The 20,320-nt window shown below is 37.3% G+C and overlaps 1 long non-coding RNA gene across 2 annotated transcripts; it reads right to left on the bottom strand.

The window, feature by feature from the left end:
* Window positions 1–9,528: 9,528 nt before the first annotated feature.
* On the bottom strand, window positions 9,529–11,680 carry LOC145634991 (uncharacterized). Of its 2 annotated transcripts, none has more exons than XR_014113727.1 (3): window positions 11,491–11,680; window positions 10,338–10,436; window positions 9,529–9,717 (listed from the first exon to the last, which is right to left on the bottom strand). It is a non-coding gene; the product is annotated as an uncharacterized LOC145634991 (long non-coding RNA). The 2 variants fall into 2 exon arrangements; XR_014113728.1 differs by having other exon boundaries at window positions 9,529–9,720.
* Between the last annotated feature and the right edge of the window lie 8,640 nt (window positions 11,681–20,320).

Here is a 20,320-nt window from a genome sequence, read left to right on the forward strand (position 1 = left end):
AAAAGGCGGTCTCAGCTTTCTCATTCTAGAGACCGCTTCTAAAAAGCAGTCTCTTTGCCAAAGAGACCGCTGCGCTAGAGACCGCCTCTAAGGCAGTCTCTTTGGCTAATTTGGACGGGTCTCTTTGGCCAATTTTATAGTAGTGGTGCATCGCCAACTTGGTTTTCTTCTCTAGGTAGATATGTGTATTCTACCTTCTCTAACTGATCGGTAAGAGTTTCCAGATAGGTTTGGTAAGGGGCTAGGCTTTCGCTCCTTACTTTCCACCTTTTAGATATCTGATTGATGATCAAAGAAGAGTCTCCGAATATCCTTAACTTATTTACTCCCAATGCCAAAGCTGTTTCAAGGCCTACCACGCATGCTTCCACTACTACAAAAAAGGCCTTAGAGAACTGTTATAATAGGCTTTATAGATTGCCTTAGAGGCGTTCTTCTGCTAAGCGATGTATAAAGTATAGAGAACGGGTCAGTGAGGCGTTTCATATACTACTAAATAGAGAACGGTTGTTAGTCACAACAGTTCTCTTTTCCCTTCTAAAAAACGTAAATAAAGGAAGGAAAATAGAACAGTTTAGGCTACTTAACCGTTCTACATTGCATTACATTAGATAACGGTCAAGTTAGATAACAGTTATCTAATGTTTTTTTTACAAAAATAAAAAAAAAATCTAGCCATATATTACATTTTATTGCTACTGTGTTGTTCCTTTATTTTCCTGTATACTTGTATTACTTTTTGTACATGTATTTTTTTTGATAAAGATTATTCTTGTATTTTATCTCCTACATATATCCTGTAAGAAAAATTCCACAGTTCCTGTATAAAATAAATTATGATCCTGTATGTACAATATAAATTTTAATATAATAAAATTAACCAAAATATTTCCAGATACAACAAAACCATCAAAATATACTTCATATGTATAATTTAAAATATCTAACCACAATTAAACTGAATCATTCACCAAAAATTTGAGCTATACAACAAATACAAGAGTTAAGTTGAAGGAGTTATGTCTTCGATAAGTGCAATTACTAGATATATCAAGGATCACTATTATGGAGTTAATAAGTTCGTTCTCTTGGGGCGTCATCATCTTTTGCTAGACTATGAGAGATGATCTTTGGGCTAGTAAAATAGCCCAAAGCCCGCTAGAATCGATCCTATGAGGTCACACACCAAGGTATTGGGTTAAGCAAGTAAGAGGCCCATTATTGGGCCTTATGAGTATTTAACTAATCATGAATAGGATTGGGCTAGTGTAGTTTGATTGGGATTAGGAATTAGGCTTGGTCATGGACTCTTATTTATGGATATGATCTATAAATAAGATACATGCCTAGGGTTGCAAATAGAAGAGACACAATCAACTTACAGTGAATTGTGAATCAAGGTAACCAAGATCCCAAAACCTTCACCTCCCTCTCTCTCTCACGGCACCCCTCTCCCCCCTTGGACTTGTGGCCGACCACCCCTGGTGGTGTTCGCGGTGGTTCGTGGTGGTTCGTGACTAGTTCGTTGCTCATACCTCTCCGTAGAAGGTCGATTGAAGAGTTCGATCGCGACTAACTAGCATTAGTGGAGGTCTTAACCTGTGCCTGTGGACCAAGTAGAGGAATCACGTTTGAGGTTCTTTGTCTCCCTTGTTCTTGCTCGATTGCTAGTGGAATCACGCTTCAAAGGTATAATTCTTACTCTTTATGTGTTATGCATGAGATCCTTGGTTAGGTGCTATATGAATATGATTCATGATTATTTCCGCTGCGTAGTACCTATAATCCCCTACAGTGGTATCAGTTAGCCTCTTGCAATTACATATATTGAGTATTAAACCTTTGTTAATCCACAATTTTAATTCAATTAGGAGGGAGAATAATTTAATTATGGGTCAATTATTATATTAAATGTGATTTAACAATATAGAATCATTAAAGTTGTTTAATTTGCTCCATATTAGCCCTAAATAGATCCGAAAATTGCCCTATCAAGTTCAACAAATTCGAACTCCCCCCCCTTAATATTTTTAAAAAATTTCGAAATCAAGAACCCTAATTTATGAAATTTGTGTTTTGATTTCGATTTAATTCGAAAGTTTTATGTTTAAAGAATTTAATCTAATTGATTTCATGATAAATTATGAATTTTTCATGATCAACCTATTTAATTTAAAAGTTAAATTGAATTGGGATTAAATTCATGAAGAACCCTAATTTTAAAATTGAATATGATTTAATTTTAAAATTTGATGGACCACACTAATTTTAATTTTAATAAAATTGTTTTGTTTTAAATTAAAAATCAAATCAAAAAAAAAAATAATAATAAGGTATTGAGGTGCGGTAACCGCGGCTGGGTGGCGCAGCCACGGCGACTGCCGCACCGGTGGTGGTCCAGGAGGAAGGGCGGCTGGGCACGGGTCAAGCAAAAGGGGCAGCGCATCAGTACACCACCCCGATAGGTGTGCTGCTGCTGCTGTCCGGGCGTCGCTGCAGGGCAGCGCACACCGCAAGGTGTGCGGCCACCGTGGCCGGCTTCGGCTGGCTACACCACGGTGGCTGACGCGGTTTTTCAAAAAAAAAAAAAATTTATTTTGGATAAAATTAGTTTTCAAAATTAAAATTAAAGATAAGTTTTGATTTTGAAAGGATAATTAACAAAATTAAAGTTGTTGATTTTGTTAAGATAGGATAATTATGGAGCAAAAGATTCTATTTGGATAATAATTGATTAAATAATATGATTATCCCATAATTATTTTAGGATATTAATTGATTTAAAATATGTGATTGGCAAGTAATTAGGATAGAATCTCCTAAGAGTTAGGATAATCATGGAAAATAAATATGATTTATCTTCCATAATTAAAATAAGATTTGATTCTATCTCATACCTAAATTAAAATATATGATATTTTATAATTGGTCATGAATAATATATGATATTATCTAATTACAGTAATTAATTAAAATATGAGATATTTTAGGAGCCATGTTTCCTTTACTGTGAACATTCGATGTTGTAGTCTAGGAAAGCATGATGAGTGATTTATTATATGGCATTTTATAATATATGATGTTATATATATTGCTATATAGACTAGTATGGCCCATAGATTCTAAATACGATCTGCGCATCGTTTCGTATTTTTGTAATCTAAATACGGTCTGCGTACCGTTAAGTATTTTTGTAATTTATTTTATTTTATTTTAGTAGATAGAATAGAATAGAATTACAGGTTGCAGTTAATCCAAGAATCCATGGAGTGGAGGCCCAAAGGAGCAAGATGGATGAGATCCATGAAGGTTCAAGTGGGAGCATTTGCTTTATTAGTTTTCTTAGGATTAAGGGGCCATACTATGTCATGTTTCATTTATGCATTAGTAGATTATGCATGTTAGATTTTATTTATGTTGTTTGATGATGCGCTAGAGTTCACTATATAACCACAACATAATGAATCTAGGTCCCAGTAATATTGAGGTTGCTTTTCCAATTAACAACCCGATGAAACCTTCGATATTTATGGCAGGTCATGCCTCAGTTGGGTGTCATACTATATCTTAGGGGAGTGGGGGTAAATCACGTTTTACACTTTTAATTGGTTATACTCAACAAGGTTACCTAAAGAGTTTAGAACCTTGAAGCTAAGGGTAATAATTAAACATGTGATGGTTAATTATTCAACCAAGAATTACAAAGAGTTGTAATCAGTAAAGAGTTTACTCACCTTGAAAATGCAATAGTTGATGGTAGGGCCTCAGTCCGGTCAATTATTGCACAAATAAAGGATCTTGGAATCATTCTATTCAATAGGGATCAATTAAAATTGAATGAATGTTTTAAAGTTACCAGTATTAAAATCGCTTATGGTACTTTAAAAGTTTATTAAACATAATTATTGAACTTTGCCTCGTTTGTTTTTGTTTGTAGATGAATAACTTATACGACAACATAATCTTACCAATGAAACTTAACTTAAGGCTGAATCTCAGAAACTTCAGGGAATGGGAAAAGGAGTTGAGAAATGTTCTCACAAGCCATGGGCTTGAATCTCGTTTATACATTCCTATTGAGAGCAAATACACAGAAAAGTATGGAGCTGAAAGGCATGCTGAAATTGTTTCAGTTGCAGAGAAAATCAGAGAGCTCATTTTAGAATCTATTCCAACTTGTTGGAAAAGAAGATTCAGGCACTATGAGCTAACCATATTGTAGAAATGTCTTCGTGCTATCTGTCGAGGTGGCATAGGAGCACTAGGCAGTGGATGCATAAATGATCAAAATGTAAGAGAGGTCGTTAACTCGATCCCTCAGATTTACTATTCCTGACTGACAGTGTAAGGTATGAGGCTTACAATGTCCGTTGTAAAATAATGGCTAAAAGACTCATGCCTGGTCAGTCAGTAAGGGCCCATGTAAGGGAATTGATTGAAATGTTCAATCAAATGGATATCCTTGGAAAACCGATCGATGATGACTCTGCTCATGATATTATTTTGTTCTCACTCCATGATGGTTTTGACATTGTCAAGCTCACTCATAATGATGAGGGATCTTCGGTGACATTGATCAATATGTTGCTTAACCATGCTGAGGAGTTCCTGAAGAGGAGAGGAAGAGAATGCTTCTTTTGCGGTAGTTGGCCATGCCATACACCAGGGTGTCCCCACTATACACTAGTGTAAACTGAAGGTAAAGAGTTACTTGATGTTTTCGTTGTAGAAATTAATCTTACTTCTTCTTCCACTTGGGTATTTGATACCAGATGTGGTGCTCATATCGTTAATAACGTGCAGGGCTTGAAAGAAAGTAAGAAGTTGGCAAAAGGGGAAGTAACGCTTCGAGTAGGAAATGGAGCAAAAGTTGTTGCACTTGCTATTGGAAGCTATCATTTGAGACTTCCCTCTGGACTTATTTTGGTGCTTAATAACTGTTATTATGTACCAACAATAACTAAAAACATTATTTCAGTTCCTGTTTTAGATTCTGAAGGATTTTCATTTGAAATAAGAGACAAGTGTTGTTTTATTTCGAAAGAAAATATGTTATATGCCAACGCCAAATTAATTAATGGTTTGTATGTATTAGAATATACAACCCATGTCTACAATATTGATCATAAAAGGCAGAAAACAGATGGTTCAAACCCAACTTACCTATGGCATTGTAGGCTTGGTCACATAAACCAAAAGCGCATCCAGAAATTACATAAGGATGGACTTCTTTCTTCATTTGATTATGAATCATTTGAAAATTATGAGTCATGCTTGCTTGGGAAAATGACTAAGTCACCCTTCACGGGTATAGGTGAAAGAGCTAGTGATCTTTTGGGACTCATACATATGGATGTGTGTGGACCAATGAGTTCAAAAGCAAGGGGTGGGTTTAATTACTTCATTACTTTTACTGATGATTTGAGTAGATATGGTTATGTCTACTTAATGAAGAACAAATCGGAATCCTTTGAAAAGTTCAAAGAATTCCAGAATGAGGTACAAACCAACTTGGGAAGACGATTAAAGCATTACGATCAGATCGTGGTGGTGAATATTTAACCCAAGAATTTGATGAACATCTGATTAATTGTGGAATACTTTCACAGTTAAATCCTCCAGGAACGCAACAGTTGAATGGTGTGTCAGAAAGGAGGAACAAGACTTTACTAGATATGGTCAGGTCCATGATGAGCTTTACTGATCTTCACATATCATTTTGGGGATATGCATTAGAAGCAGCTGCTAGAATACTAAACAGAAGCCCGTCCAAAGCAGTTGAAAAGACTCCATATGAGATATGGAATGGAAGAGCTCCAAAGTTGTCTTTTCTCAAGATTTGGGGATGTGAAGCCTATGTAAAACGTTTACAAGGTGATAAACTACAACCTAAATCAGACAAGTGTTTCTTTGTGGGCTATCCAAAAGAAACAAAAGGGTATTACTTCTACAATCGCGAAGATAACAAAGTGTTTGTTGCTCGCGATGGTGTCTTTCTAGAAAAGGAATTCCTGTCTAGAAAGCCAAGTGGGAGTAAAGTGGTTCTCAAAGAAATTCGAGACGAGAAACAAATGGATGTGGATAACACCACATCAGAGGCGAGGGCGCATGAATCGATTAATCATGCGTCGGAGCAAGCTAATTCGACTAGCGAGACTCCTATCGTCCCACTTGAACTTAGTTCTTGCGAAAATCTTCAAAGAGTTGGAGAGAATATTTCTATTGTTGCTCCTACCCCTCGTAGGTCTACCAGAATCAGAAACAAACAGTTTGTTGAGGTTCTGATAACTGAGGATTCTGAAATCTTCTTACTGGAGAATGAAGAACCTACTACCTACAAGCAAGCTTTGGCGAGCCCCAACTCAGATAAATGGCTTGAGGCCATGAAGTCCGAAATGGAATCAATGTCTGAAAATGAAGTGTGGACCCTAGTTGACTTGCCTGATGGGGTAAAACCTATTGGTTGCAAATGGGTTTACAAAATTAAAACAGACAAGGATGGAAATGCCTACATCCATAAAGCAAGACTAGTTGCAAAAGGATATAGACAAATTCATGGTATTGACTATGATGAGACCTTTTCCCCAGTAGCCATGCTTAATTCCATTCGGATACTTCTAGCGATTGCTGCATTTTTCGATTACGAAATTTGGCAGATAGATGTCAAAACCGCCTTCTTGAATGGGTTCTTGACGGAGGAAGTGTATATGACACAACCTGAGGGTTTTGAGGATCCAGAAAATCCTAGTAAGGTATGAAAACTTCAGAAATCCATTTATGGATTGAAGCAAGCATCCAGGAGTTGGAATCTTCGTTTTGATGAAGCAATCAAACAGTTTGATTTTCTCAAAAGTGAAGAGGAACCTTGTGTATACAAGAAGTCTAGTGGGAGCAGCATAGTTTTCCTAGTCTTGTATGTAGATGGCATACTACTCATGGGAAATGACATACCAATGCTTGAGTCAGTCAAGGAATGGTTGAAGAGTTGTTTCTCCATGAAGGACTTAGGTAACGCCGAGTACATTTTGGGAATCAAGATTCATCGAGACAGGTCTCGAAGGATGATTGGACTGAGTCAAGAGACTTATATTGATAAGGTTCTTGACAGGTTTGAGATGACAAACTCCAAGAGAGGATTTCTCCCCATGTCTCATGGCATTACGCTCAGTAAATCTCAATGTCCGGTTATGCCGGATGAGATGAGACGTATGGCTATCACTCCTTATGCTTCAGCAATAGGATCGATAATGTATGCCATGATTTGTACGAGGCCGGATGTTGCATTTGCTCTGAGCATGTGTAGCAGGTTTCAGGAAAATCCAGGTGATGCACACTGGACAGCTGCCAAGAACATCCTTAAGTACTTGAGAAGGACGAAAGGAATGTTTCTAGTTTATGGTGGCGAAGATGAGTTGGTTGTCAAAGGTTATACGGATGCGAGTTTCCAAACGGACAGGGATGACTTTAGATCATAGTCTGGGTACATTTTCAGTCTGAATGGAGGAGCAGTGAGCTAGAAGAGTTCGAAGCAAAGCACTGTCGCAGACTCTACAACAGAATCAGAATATTTGGCTGCGGTTGAGGCAGCCAAAGAAGCAGTTTGGATAAAGAAGTTCCTAACTGAGCTGGATATCGTACCAAGTGCTCAAAATGGAATTGAATTGTATTGTGACAACAATGGCACCATTGCTCAATCAAAGGAGCCTAGATCACATTTCAAATCCAAACATGTTGACAAGAAGTATCACCTCATTCGAGAAATCGTTAACAGAGGAGATGTGAAGATGTGCAAAGTTCATACGGATGAGAATATCGCTGATCCTCTTACTAAACCCCTTCCACTACCTAAGCATGAGAAACATGCTAGTGAAGCTGGATTGAAGCAATGATGTCATTAGAAGTTGTATTTATTTTTGGAGAAAAATAAGTTACATATGTAATACACTCATTTGCAGAATTATGTTTAATCAGAAATTTTATTATTTCTCTTATTTAATGATGGTTTTCAATATTAAATAAAATGTCCAAAATAATTATGGATTGATGGGCTCATCAGGTTGATGACCTGGTGAATGAAACCCCACAGGTGAACAAAATCCATGTATTATTTAAGTTCCTAGTTTAGAATCATTAAATTGGACATAAATGATTTGTAATAATGGACTAGCATGTAAGATTGATTGGATAGCGCAGTTTCATGGGCTATAGGAGCATAGTGAGGCTCGGTCAATCACATGGATATGCATGAATGATGCATGATCGAACTGTAGACCTACTTTGAAGTTCAAGTATAGAGCTTCCGGATATATTAGTGGATTCCTTTGACATGAGTGGAACATTGATTTCACTCAATGGATATTATGGCTGTGGTACACTCAAACGTCTGCCCGTAACTGGAGATTATAAAGGGTGTTTCCCGGTTATTTCTGAAATTGAGTGGGAGCTTTGGTTGCCACAAGATTGGATTGAGTCTACCTATTTAATTAGGAATGTGTCTTGGCCCCTTGAAGAGGGAGAATTTAGAAAATGCATGGCCGTGCTCAAATGGATTACATAGTAATCATTTGTTTTGTAATTCTCACTCAGTTTTCAAGAAAAGATTTGTGGACTAATATGATCACGACATGAGATGCAATCATATTATCAAATCGGCACACATTGACTTAAGGAATTTGAATATTGCGCACTTGTCTCAGACAAGTGGGAGATTGAAGGAGTTATATCTTCGATAAGTGCAATTAATAGATATATCAAGGATCACTATTATGGAGTTAATAAGTTCGTTCTCTTGGGGCGTCATCATCTGTTGCTAGACTATGAGAGATGATCTTTGGGCTAGTAAAATAGCCCAAAGCCAGCTAGAATGGATCCTATGAGGTTACACACCAAGGTATTGGGTTAAGCAAGTAAGAGGCTCATTATTGGGCCTTATGAGTATTTAACTAATCATGAATAGGATTGGGCTAGTGTAGTTTGATTGGGATTAGGAATTGGGCTTGGTCATAGACTCTTATTTATGGATATGATCTATAAATAAGATCCATGCCTAGGATTGAAAATAGAAGAGACACAATCAACTTATAGTGAATTGTGAATCAAGGAAACCAAGATCCCAAAACCTTCACCTCCCTCTCTCTCTCTCTCACGGCACCCCTCTCCCCCCTTGTACTTGCGGCCGACCACCCTTGGTGGTGTTCGCGGTGGTTCGTGGTGGTTCGTGACTAGTTCGTTGCTCATACCTCTCCGTAGAAGGTCGATTGAAGAGTTCGATCGCGACTAACTAGCATTAGTGGAGGTCTTAACCTGTGCCTGTGGACCAAGTAGAGGAATCACGTTTGAGGTTCTTTGTCTCCCTTGTTCTTGCTCGATTGCTAGTGGAATCACGCTTCAAAGGTATAATTCTTACTCTTTATGTGTTATGCATGAGATCCTTGGTTAGGTGCTATATGAATATGATTCATGATTATTTCCGCTGCGTAGTACCTATAATCCCCTACATAAGTATCAAAACACCTTTCTAATTAATGGTTATTAAATAAAAAAAAAAAAAAACAAACAAACTATACTTAGATATACCAATACCATATTGATCGACAATTCACATAAATCATTGACGTCGTCATTTGGTTGATGGTATCCGGTAACATATTAAATCCACCTTTCCCTAAGCTCATCGATCATTTGTTGAGAATATGCAGGAGGAACTTACTTGAAATACTACTAAACAATGTAAAATACATGCCTATTAGTTAATATACAATAAATTCATCTTATTAAATATAACTAAGTATATCAAAATATAACATTTTAAACCGTAGTTTTCAATTTGAGTCCACAAGAAACCTCCATCATAGAATACATCCCATCCCAACAAAATATATAAATAGTCTAACAACATAATAAGCATAATAAACAATTCTAATTATGCCTGCATCTTTACAAACAAATTTGCTATTAATGGCTTTACTTAGCCAACATCTATTTCTGCTAATCACAAGATTAAACAATTCTAATTCTGCTTTTAAGACTAATAAGAAAAACCCCATACTTCTAAGACAAACACAGAGATCATCATTGAAATGTTCTGCTATTGCTATTGAGGCACCATCATCATAATGCTGTTGTTTTTTATGGGCATGGTGAATCTGCTTCTGTTGAATTTCTAACTTTTATAATATCAAGTAACAGAGCTCAGAGAAAGATGGAAAATGCATAACATCAGATACCATTAACTAATTTGCTCAAATTTACAAGTTGGTTTGCATATAACTTCATATAAAATTTGCAAGATGCATGTACATTAACTACTCAAGATACATTCAAACTAAATGTCGTACCTTGTCGGGGATGATCATTTGCCTTAATTCAATTGTCTCAATCATGTAGCGACAAACGTAATATCCACTATCACTAGAGCCATGAGCTTCACAAGGACACTAATACAAAAAAAAAAAAAAAAAAAAAAAAAAAAAAGGTTAAATCAAACACCTAGTTATATATTATACTAACAAAGTATGTACGGAGCATTGCAAAATTAAAGTTAAGATAAAATGCCTCTATGCTTATCCATTTAATGTTAGGTTTCTTCTTTCTTTGTTTGAGATCCTTTTGATGTCCTGCGTTAGAATTGATCATTGCTCTAAGTAATTATCAAAATATTAGAGTAATAGTATTGAAATACTTTCATCAAAAGAAGTGAACAAGTAACAAAATAAGCAATCTAGCTGGAAAATGTTTATTTCAGTTTTCAATTTGTAAAACAGAGAAAGAATTGAAATTGAGCTGCCTCACTATCCTCCAAAGCTAATGGTAAATAAACTTAAAATTTCCAGTCCTTGGAACATATTTTAGCCATCTAAATCTTAACCACTGCACCTATTTATGATTCCCTTCTTTTCTCTCTTCTCTTCTCTCTTCACAACCATAGACACAAATTCCACAAAAGCACTACACACTCCTTACTCATCATTGTAAGCATAGTAATAACCATGACTACTCTTATACATTACTAGAAACAGATTTATCACAAGATCTCATAACCAACCCTTTTATGAAAGAAAAGCAAAGTGAATCAATATTTCTAAATATTTTGCAAAGTATTTGAAATTAATAGAGCACAATAATCCCTTGGTAACCAATTTCTCCCTACCCCTTTTTCTTTATCTGATTAAGGTTCTAAATTTAACTTAGGTATGATCAATTTGGCAAAATTAAGGGTAATTTGATTGATTTACTGCAATTTGACTGAAATATTTTCATATGAACAATCAACTGAATTTATCCCTAAAACTAGAACTTTGAAGTTTTTTTCAATAACCTAAAATTCGAATTGCAAATTACTGTAATAGATGAAATCTACGAATTTACTTCTGTTTCAATCATAATTCGAATGATTCATGCAATAAGATTGACAAATTATCATAATCCAATTTCTCTATGACAAGAAAAATTCAAACCTTTGTTTAAAAAAAAAAAAAAATTCGAGCCTACCTTAATGGCTCAGCGAATAGGTGCGGTGCTGCAGACGTTGTGCGGCGGTGCAGCAACGGCAAAACAGTAAGCGGCTGAAGGTTTTTTTTAATACTGAAGGTCGACAGTGGAGGTTCCACTTTTTTAAGTACTTTGTTTTTTCTAAGGTATTCTAGTGAAGTGATGAGCGCATGCTTCAATTTGAGTACAGTGGTACATTATTACTCCGTATATAATTTCCTTCTTTTTTGACAAAGTATATAATTTCCTTCTAATTTAAAGAAAAAAAATACTTGTAATGTATACTACTTTACAATACATAACGGTTGTCAAGAAGACCGTTCTATATTATTTATAATAATTAATTATTTTTTTTAATTAATTATGTAAAAAGAAATAGAGAACAGTTAGCTATGCTAACCGTTCCATATGTATTAACATACAGAACGTCTCTTATATAAATACGTTCTATATTCTCCTGTAGAACGCCTACCTTTGGTAACCGTTCTATATCTTACGATCTTTAATCTAGTTTTTGGTGTAATGTTCATATTCAGCAGCGTTGTTGGTAACGTCGAAATCAAGCTTTATTGAGATTGGAACATGCTCTTCTTTAGGTGATACTAGTAGTACTCCAACGCCACATCCCTTTTGGTTCGAGGCTCCGTCGAAATACAAGGTCCAAGTATTGTCTTTTGTGACAATTAAGTCTTCATCTGGAAATTCATTGTCTTATATTGGCGTCGAGTCTTCTATTGGAAAATCTGCTAGAAAGTCTGACACCACGGATCCTTTAATAGCTTTTTGTGGCATAAACCTTACATCGAATTGGGCTAGATTGACTATCCATCTTGATATGCGTCCATTGAGTGTAGATTTCTCGAACAGATACTTGAGTGGATCTAATCGGGAGACTACGAAAACGGTATGCACCAACATGTAATGTCTTAACTTAGTTGTGGCCCACACCAAGGCGAGGCACAACTTCTCGAATGATGTATAGCGTGTTTCATATTCAAACATATTTTTACTTAGGTAATAGATTGCGTTCTCTTTGTCTTCTATTTCTTGTGCTAGCATGGCTCCCATTGTCTCTTTGGTAACCGTCAAATATAACCTAAGAGGTATTTCGGGAAGTGCTGGCGCTAATACGGGAGGGTTTGCGAGATAGGCTTTGATCTTTTCAAAGGCTTTTTGACACTCGTCATCCCATATTATTGGTACATTCTTCTTGAGCTTCTTGAAGATTGGTTCACATATTGTTGTCAGTTTTGATATGAACCTACTTATGTATTGCAACCGGCCAATAAATCCTCGAATCTGTTTCTCAGTCTTGGGCGGTGGCGTTGACATGATTGCTTTAATCTTGGTTGGGTCTACCTCTATTCCTCTAGAGCTTATAACGTATCCCAAGAGCTTTCCTGAGGTGACTCCAAAAGCACATTTTGATGGATTCAACCTCATGTTATATTTTCTTAGCCTTTCGAAAAATTTCCTTAAGGCTACTTGATGGCCTAACGGTCTTTTGATTTTACAATCATATCGTCGACATATACCTCGACTTCTTTGTGCATCATGTCATGGAGTAAGGCAGTTTCTGCACGTTGGTAAGTAACACCCGCGTTTTTCAACCCAAATGGCATTACTGTGTAGCAGTAAGTGCCCCATGGTGTTATGAAAGTTGTTTTCTCCATGTCTTCTTTTGCCATGAGAATCTGATTGTACCCTGCGTATCCGTCCATGAATGAGAGGGGCGCGTGATTTGTTGTGTTGTCTACTAGAATATCGATGTGTGGCAAAGGGAAGTCGTCCTTTGGACTTGCCTTATTTAGATCTCGATAGTCGACACACATCCTTACCCTTCCTTCTTTCTTTGGAACTGGGACGACGTTGGCGACCCATTCGGGGTACTTGGATACCTTGATGAAACCTGAAGTTATTTGTTTTTGAACTTCTTCTTTTATTTTAAGTGCTACGTCGGGTTTCATTCGACGTAACTTTTGTTTTACAGGTTTCATTTCTGGAATTAGTGGTATAGTGTTTGAGCTATTTCTCTATTAATGCCTGGCATATCTTCATATGACCAAGCAAATACATCGATAAATTCTTTAAGTAAGTTAATTAAATCGGTCCTTTCTTGTTTATTCAATGTTAATCCGATTTTAACTTCTCTTTTATGAGTTGAATCATTCGAGATATCAACCGTTTCAGTTTCTTCAATTACCGGTGTTTTCTTTTCGAGTGTTTCCATTGCTTTAATAATTTCTTTGTCTTTTTCATCGTTAGCTAAGCAATGCTCGTCATCTTGGGTTAGGGAGGAACACAAGAAGTAAGGAGAATGAGAAATATTATTATACTCTGAGATCATTACATCAAAGAGTGATATGTCCTCAGGGACTGGATCACTAACTATCCTAGGAGAAGAAATAGGAGGGGGAGGTGTTACTACTAAAGACTTAGAAGACTCTAAAGGGAAAGACTCTGACTCAGACTCTGACTCAGACGACTCTTCAAACATCGGTCCTTGCCCTGTCGTGATTGATATCTTCCTTCCGCTTGGAGTAGTCACTTTGATAGTCTTGCGCCACCCTTGTAGTGAGCCTTCAGCCGGAGTAAATAGCTTCAAGGGGTCGAAGCTTTCACTTTGCAGGACCGCTTGAATGAGCGAGGAGTTATCTTCTTCATAAGTTGGCTCATTCTTTTCTCGCCCAAACAGTAATCCCATGACGTTAAAGTCAAAACATGGGGGTGCTTTCTCCTTGTGGACGGGAGTTGGGATTTCATCAGTGAAGTAGCAATCCAAGAAAATCTCAAATCCCGGTTGTCTTATGTCATTTACAACAAATGGCTCGAGAAATTCATGGCATGGATAGTCCTCTCCTTCTTTTATGAACTGACCATTAAGCGTAAGAGGGTACTAATCCATTGGAATTGCTTTCTTTTGAATGCGAGCGTCCCTACGTGCTTTCAACTTGTCATGGAATCTCTTGAGATCTTTTGGAGTCGGTTCAAAACCAAGTCCGAAAGTATCTAACTTAGGGAGGCTAGGTGACTCCAGCGGTTTTGCTATTCCTTTCTTCTTTCCTAAAGTCATCCCAGGAAAGTGTCCTTGTTTCTTCAGCATGGCGTTGACGGTCATGTTGGAATGGGGGTCATGGCAAAGAGATGTCCTTTCATCCTCCTGGATTAAGGAGACTTCTTCGTTAAAGCCCCATAGGTCTTCATCATCTTCGTCGTGCTCCACATTAATGATTGGATTCTCTATGGATTTGATTCTCATAGGCGAAGCATCGATGGTGATTGGAATTCCTCCAACTATAGCTTTCACTTGTTGGTGGAGAGATGAAGGGACGGCTTTTAGATCATGAAGCCAAGGGCGTCCCAACAATAAATTGAATGAAGCTTTGATGTCCACTACTTGGAAAGTAGTAGCATGTTCTATTGCTCCTGCCGTTACATTTAGGGTAATCTTGCCAAGAGCTTGACGGCGAGTATTATCGTAGGCCCTTATTCCTTGTGTGGACGGAGTTAAGTCTTCATCCCTTATGCCGAGCATCCTCGCAGTTCTAAGTGGACAGACATTGATAGCCGATCCATTGTCCACAAGAGTCATGGGAACATTCATCCTTTTGCAGACTACCGTGAGGTTTAATGCCTTGTAATGTTTGTCACCTTCTGGGGGTAAATCTTTGTCAGAAAAGGTGATCAAATTAATCGGACTAGGAAAGTTACTTGTGAGGAAGTTGGCTAGTCCCTCAGGAGTAGTGTCAGAATCTATCCCGATTTTATCCAAGGCATTCATTACAGCCAACCTATGCTCTCGAGATGTTGCCAGAAGTATCCACACATTCATCTCAACTTTTGTCTTCTTAAACTGTTTAATAATGTCATTGTCTTTGATGATAGGTATGGGAACTTGATGTATGGTGGGCATAGGTTGTGTTGAAACGGGAGGTTTCATTCTCCCAGCTCTTGTGAGGACGTCTATTGATGAATCTTCGTCAGCCCAAATGTCATATGTCGTGTATGACACAGAAGGTAAAGGTCCTACTATGTCCTTTAGATAGACATCTTCTTCATCACTGTCCCAAACTCCATTAATGGTTGTATCCTCTTCTTGTTGAACTTGGACTAGTTTCTTTTCACCAATCATTTTCTGTACCAAATCCTTGAATTTGAAACAGTTTTCTATAGTGTGACCCCCTGATTGATGATACTGGCAGTAATATCTATCTGTCCTTTTTAATGACTCAATTGGTCTCGGTTCGAGAGGTTTGACCTCGCCACTCTCGGGGAGCATTTCGAACATTTGCGCATATGGGATCCCAATTGGAGTGTATATTCTATTGCTCTTCTTGGGTTTTTCAGTGACTTGTAAGGGAAAGTGCTTTGCCTCATAAGTCGATCTCACTGGTGTGAATTCTCTTTTAAATTCTTCTTTTGGACGTGGAAGCTCATCATATTTCTTATGGAGTTCGTTCATAACTTTGAGAGCTTCACATAGTAGTTGCGATGCCTCCTTCATAGACAGTGTGAGCAATTGTATATCTTCCTTATTCGCTGGTTCTGGAAGGCTATCTTTGACAACGAAAAAGATCTCCTCTTCTTTTTCTATGGCATTGATTTCTTCAACAGGTTTAATGAGAGATGAGGGGTCAATCTCGTTTTCTTCATCGGAGATAGCTAGGGTATGAGCTAGAGGTGCATTGTCGATGCTTGGCTTCTTACTGGCAGGGGGCAACGACAGTTTGTTACTGTCGATTAGGTCTTGGATAGCTTTCTTAAGCTTCCAACAACTTTCAGTGGAATGGCCCCTACCTTGGTGATACTTGCAGTGTGCATTGGGGTTCCTGTTAACCGACTTCTTCTCAACTGGTGGGTCCCCAAATGGTCCAATGGGAGTTATAAGACCTTTTGCATTTAATTGATCAAATGCGGTGTCATAACTCATGCAAATAGGAGTGAAGTTCCTCCTAAATGGTTTCTTCTGTCCTTGATTGTTCATGTCAAGAACTTCTCCTAAATTAAAGGTGCTAACATTATTTGAGTGGGCGGTTTTGGAAGAAGAAGGATTGTCGTTCTTCTTTCCTTTCCAGCCACTGTTGGAGTTATTGTTGGCAGCTTTTGACTTAGCCAAGTCATCTTCAATATTGATCCTAATGTCATAAACAGCCTTAAAGGTATGGAGATTATTTTGATATTTAAGACGCTTGGAATATTTTTGTTGGAGATTCTTGATAAACATTCTCACAGACTCTTTTTCGCTTGGCACCTCAATCATTTTAGCAGAGGTTTCTCTCCACTTGTTAAAGAAAGAGGTGAAGCCTTCATTCTCTTTCTGTTTGAGGATTTCAAGTTCTCTATGGTCAGTCTCGACTTGAATGTTGCACTTGTACCTATCTACGAAAGCGTTTGCTATAGACTCCCAGGTAGAGGTCTTTTCTTTCTCGAGATAAAAGAACCATTGTTGGCAAACGGTCTCGAGAGATAGTGAGAACAGAGAAGGGAAGACCTTCTTATCGATACGTACCCTTGATACTCATTATTGTTTTGAATGCTCTTAGATGAAAGTATGGGTTGTCAATTGCTCTGAATTTTGGGATGTCGTTGGCGTTGAACTTCTACGGAAGAAGATCTTTGTCCACCGAGACCCCTTGTGATGTAAGCTCTTGAAACTTGTAGTCGCTAGACAACTTGCTTAAACTCTCTTGCATGAGGTCCATTTGTTGTTTCTTCACGGGATCATCGATTCTAAGTGCGAGAAGCTTGAGTGTCTCAGTCACAGTTGCCAGTTGGTTCTTAAGATCATTGACTTCTTCTTGAGTTGCCATTATAACCCTAGCTTTCCTCTTGCGAGCTATAAGTTTGTCGAAAAGTTGGACTTGTACGAAGAGGTTATCTTTGATTAATCGTCCTTCCTTTCTTGACCACGCGCTGTAAATTAAACCATTTTGCATTTTAATTACTTGACTCGAATCATCTTGACTTTATGGTTTATTTTAAGGGAAAAAAGAAAGAAGGGTGCATATTTTTGGAAAAAAAAAATCATATTTTTAGGGAACTAAGTATTATTATTTTTATATTGGAGGATTAATATCCGACTTACCCCCCTAAAAAAATGACGAAAAAACGCTCACACAAGACTCTCTTAATCATGGTCAAAGTATGTGTATTGGTGTGTGCGTTGAGTGTAAGTGACATGCTTGGACTCTTGTGTAAGACCATGGGACTTAGTGCCTAAACTTGATCATTGATTCAATTAAATATTATTGACAGCAAAATTAACCGAATTAAACAGAAAACTGATTAATTAGACCTTAGGTGATGACTCGACAAATAATCCGAACTGTCGGCCAAGCGACAGGACCGGTGTCACACAGTGGAGCTTGGCGCCAGGCAACAGAACTGTCGTCAGGCGCTACACTCCATAGTGTGGCGCTACAGCTCAGACCTTGGCGCCAATAGTGGAGCTTCGGTCTGGGACTGTTTTCGGTGTTATTAGACAACTGGGGTATGCCTAAAGTCGTACTAGGTCAATTACGATTAAAATATTAAACTTTATTGACTTAAATTAAATAATTAATTAATTAATTAATTAGGCAAAGTTCTTTAAGTCATTAATTTATTTAGTCTCAACACAAGTCAACAAACGGTTAAGAGAAACATATATATGCACAACAAATGATGCACAATTAGTCAAGTAGGCACAATATGATGCAATGCGTTCGCAACCTAACCATGGCTCTAGTTCTCTAAAGTTCGGGATATGGTTTAGTCAAAGAGGGTCCATGGTTAATTGTCCGGATGCACCGCGCGGAAGCCTAACCGTGAAGGGTTGGCACGAGTGGATGGGACACCGCAAGTTTTAGAAAAAACTTGCTTCCATGGTTTGGTGAATTCAACATCTCGGATATACCTTTTGTTGCACAGAGCGTTCAATCAGGTAGACGGAGCATGAATTCCCAAAGGGTTATGTCCATATGTAGAACACATATGGGTTTCAGAAAAGTGAGAAAAAATTCAATCAGGAAGTAGGATCGAGCAAACAATACGAAAAACCGGTCGAAATTAGAACGCATATTTCTGGCTCGGTATTGGGGGAAATTGGCGCCAGCAAACAGAGACTGGCGCCAGCTTTTAACTGTACCGCCTGGCGCCAATACTGGCGTCTGGCGCTACGGTTAAAATTCTGGCGCCTAGCTCTAGCCCCTGACGCTACTTCCCACATGCCTCAGCAGCTTTCTGTGCCCGATAAAATTTTCCAGTTTCGCGCGGTGTTATTTCAGTCCTAGTTGTGAAAGACATTCCTCAAATTTCCTACGTGTAAAATCCTATGTTTTTAACTCATTACGGATGGTCTTTCCAATGAGATCTTTTTTATGCATATGACAATAATGTTAATCAAAATTACGCATATGAAGTACTTAGAACTTTTCGAGTCTCATCCACTTATTCTAAATCATTGCCGAAACAAATTCAGGAATTAAAATAGAAATCCTCCCCAGTGGAGTCGCCAAAAACTGTAGGGAATAATTTCAAGCCTTAATCTCACTAGCTTGAACCCCACTGTTATCATACACTAAAGTACGGTGGCGTCCAAACGGGAAGAAGATAGAGCAAAAGAGTCGCCAACAAGTTTTTTTAGGAACTTGTAAACCGTTCACGAGGTGAAGGTTACACCCCTTAACGATCCAAGAGATCGTCAATCCATAAGGTCATGAACCAAATAAGGGTTCGGGGATGAAGGTACAAACCCAACCTAAAAGAGATTGAATCTGCCCTAAAAATAGGCCTCTACTTTATTCTGATCGTATTCATGTGCGCTTTCTGACTAACATGCAATCATTAGGATTAACCCTAAACCTGTTTATCTATGTTGGTTGAATATTATGCACAAATAAATCTATTATTGGCGATCACTTGAATTATAATCAAATTAACCCTAACAAGATTATTAATTATATTATTAAGCGTGATTACAAGTACAAATTCCCTTTAAACATGCATAAAAGGTGATCAAACAATAACAATAAAATAATCAAGCAACATGATAAATAAAATCATAATAATAATCATGAACAATAACGAATATCATAATCATAGCAATCATAATTAATAATAATCATAATTATATTAATATTCATGTTAAAGCATAATAAAAGTAATATCCTAGGCATGATACTAACAAGATTAATAACAAACCCTAGCATGTCACTAAGCAATAAAAATCAAATCTTTAGCCCTAACATGATACTAACATGAATAAATATTAGGAAGAACATAGAAAGCATCACAGGAATCATATTTAATATTAAAATTACCCTAGACATGATACTAGGAATATCATAATAACAATGTAATAAACATGATTTCTATATCATAATATCAATAAATCAATTAAAGTACTTACTTTGATGCCTCGTACCTCTTTCTAATAACAAAATACACACGTTAGTAACTTCAAGGAAAACAATAAAAAAAACAATTAAATTAAATAATTGAAATAGAGATTTTGGACCAAACCCTCAGAAATTAAACCCTTCACGTCGAGGGCGAAGGCAACTTCGAATATGGCTAGGTGTTTCTAGATCTTGTGAATGCGGAATTTTGTATTAAAACACAAAGTTTTGAAAAAGAAAGAAAGAGAGAGATGAATGATTTAGAGAATGTTAAAGAATTAATGATTTGCGAATGAAAACTGATTGTTGATGAATGGAAATGGAGTTTTTAATAAGATATTTATAGAGAAAATCAGCCAAAAAGATAAAATAAACAAAACAGAGTCTGACGCTCAGAAAACAGAGCTGGCGCCAATCCTGGCTAGCTGGTGCCAGGCACCAACACTAGCGCC

The sequence above is a fragment of the Chenopodium album genome, chromosome 6, assembly GCF_948465745.1.
Source record: "Chenopodium album chromosome 6, dcCheAlbu1.1, whole genome shotgun sequence".
In the NCBI taxonomy this organism is placed as follows: Eukaryota; Viridiplantae; Streptophyta; class Magnoliopsida; order Caryophyllales; family Amaranthaceae; genus Chenopodium; species Chenopodium album.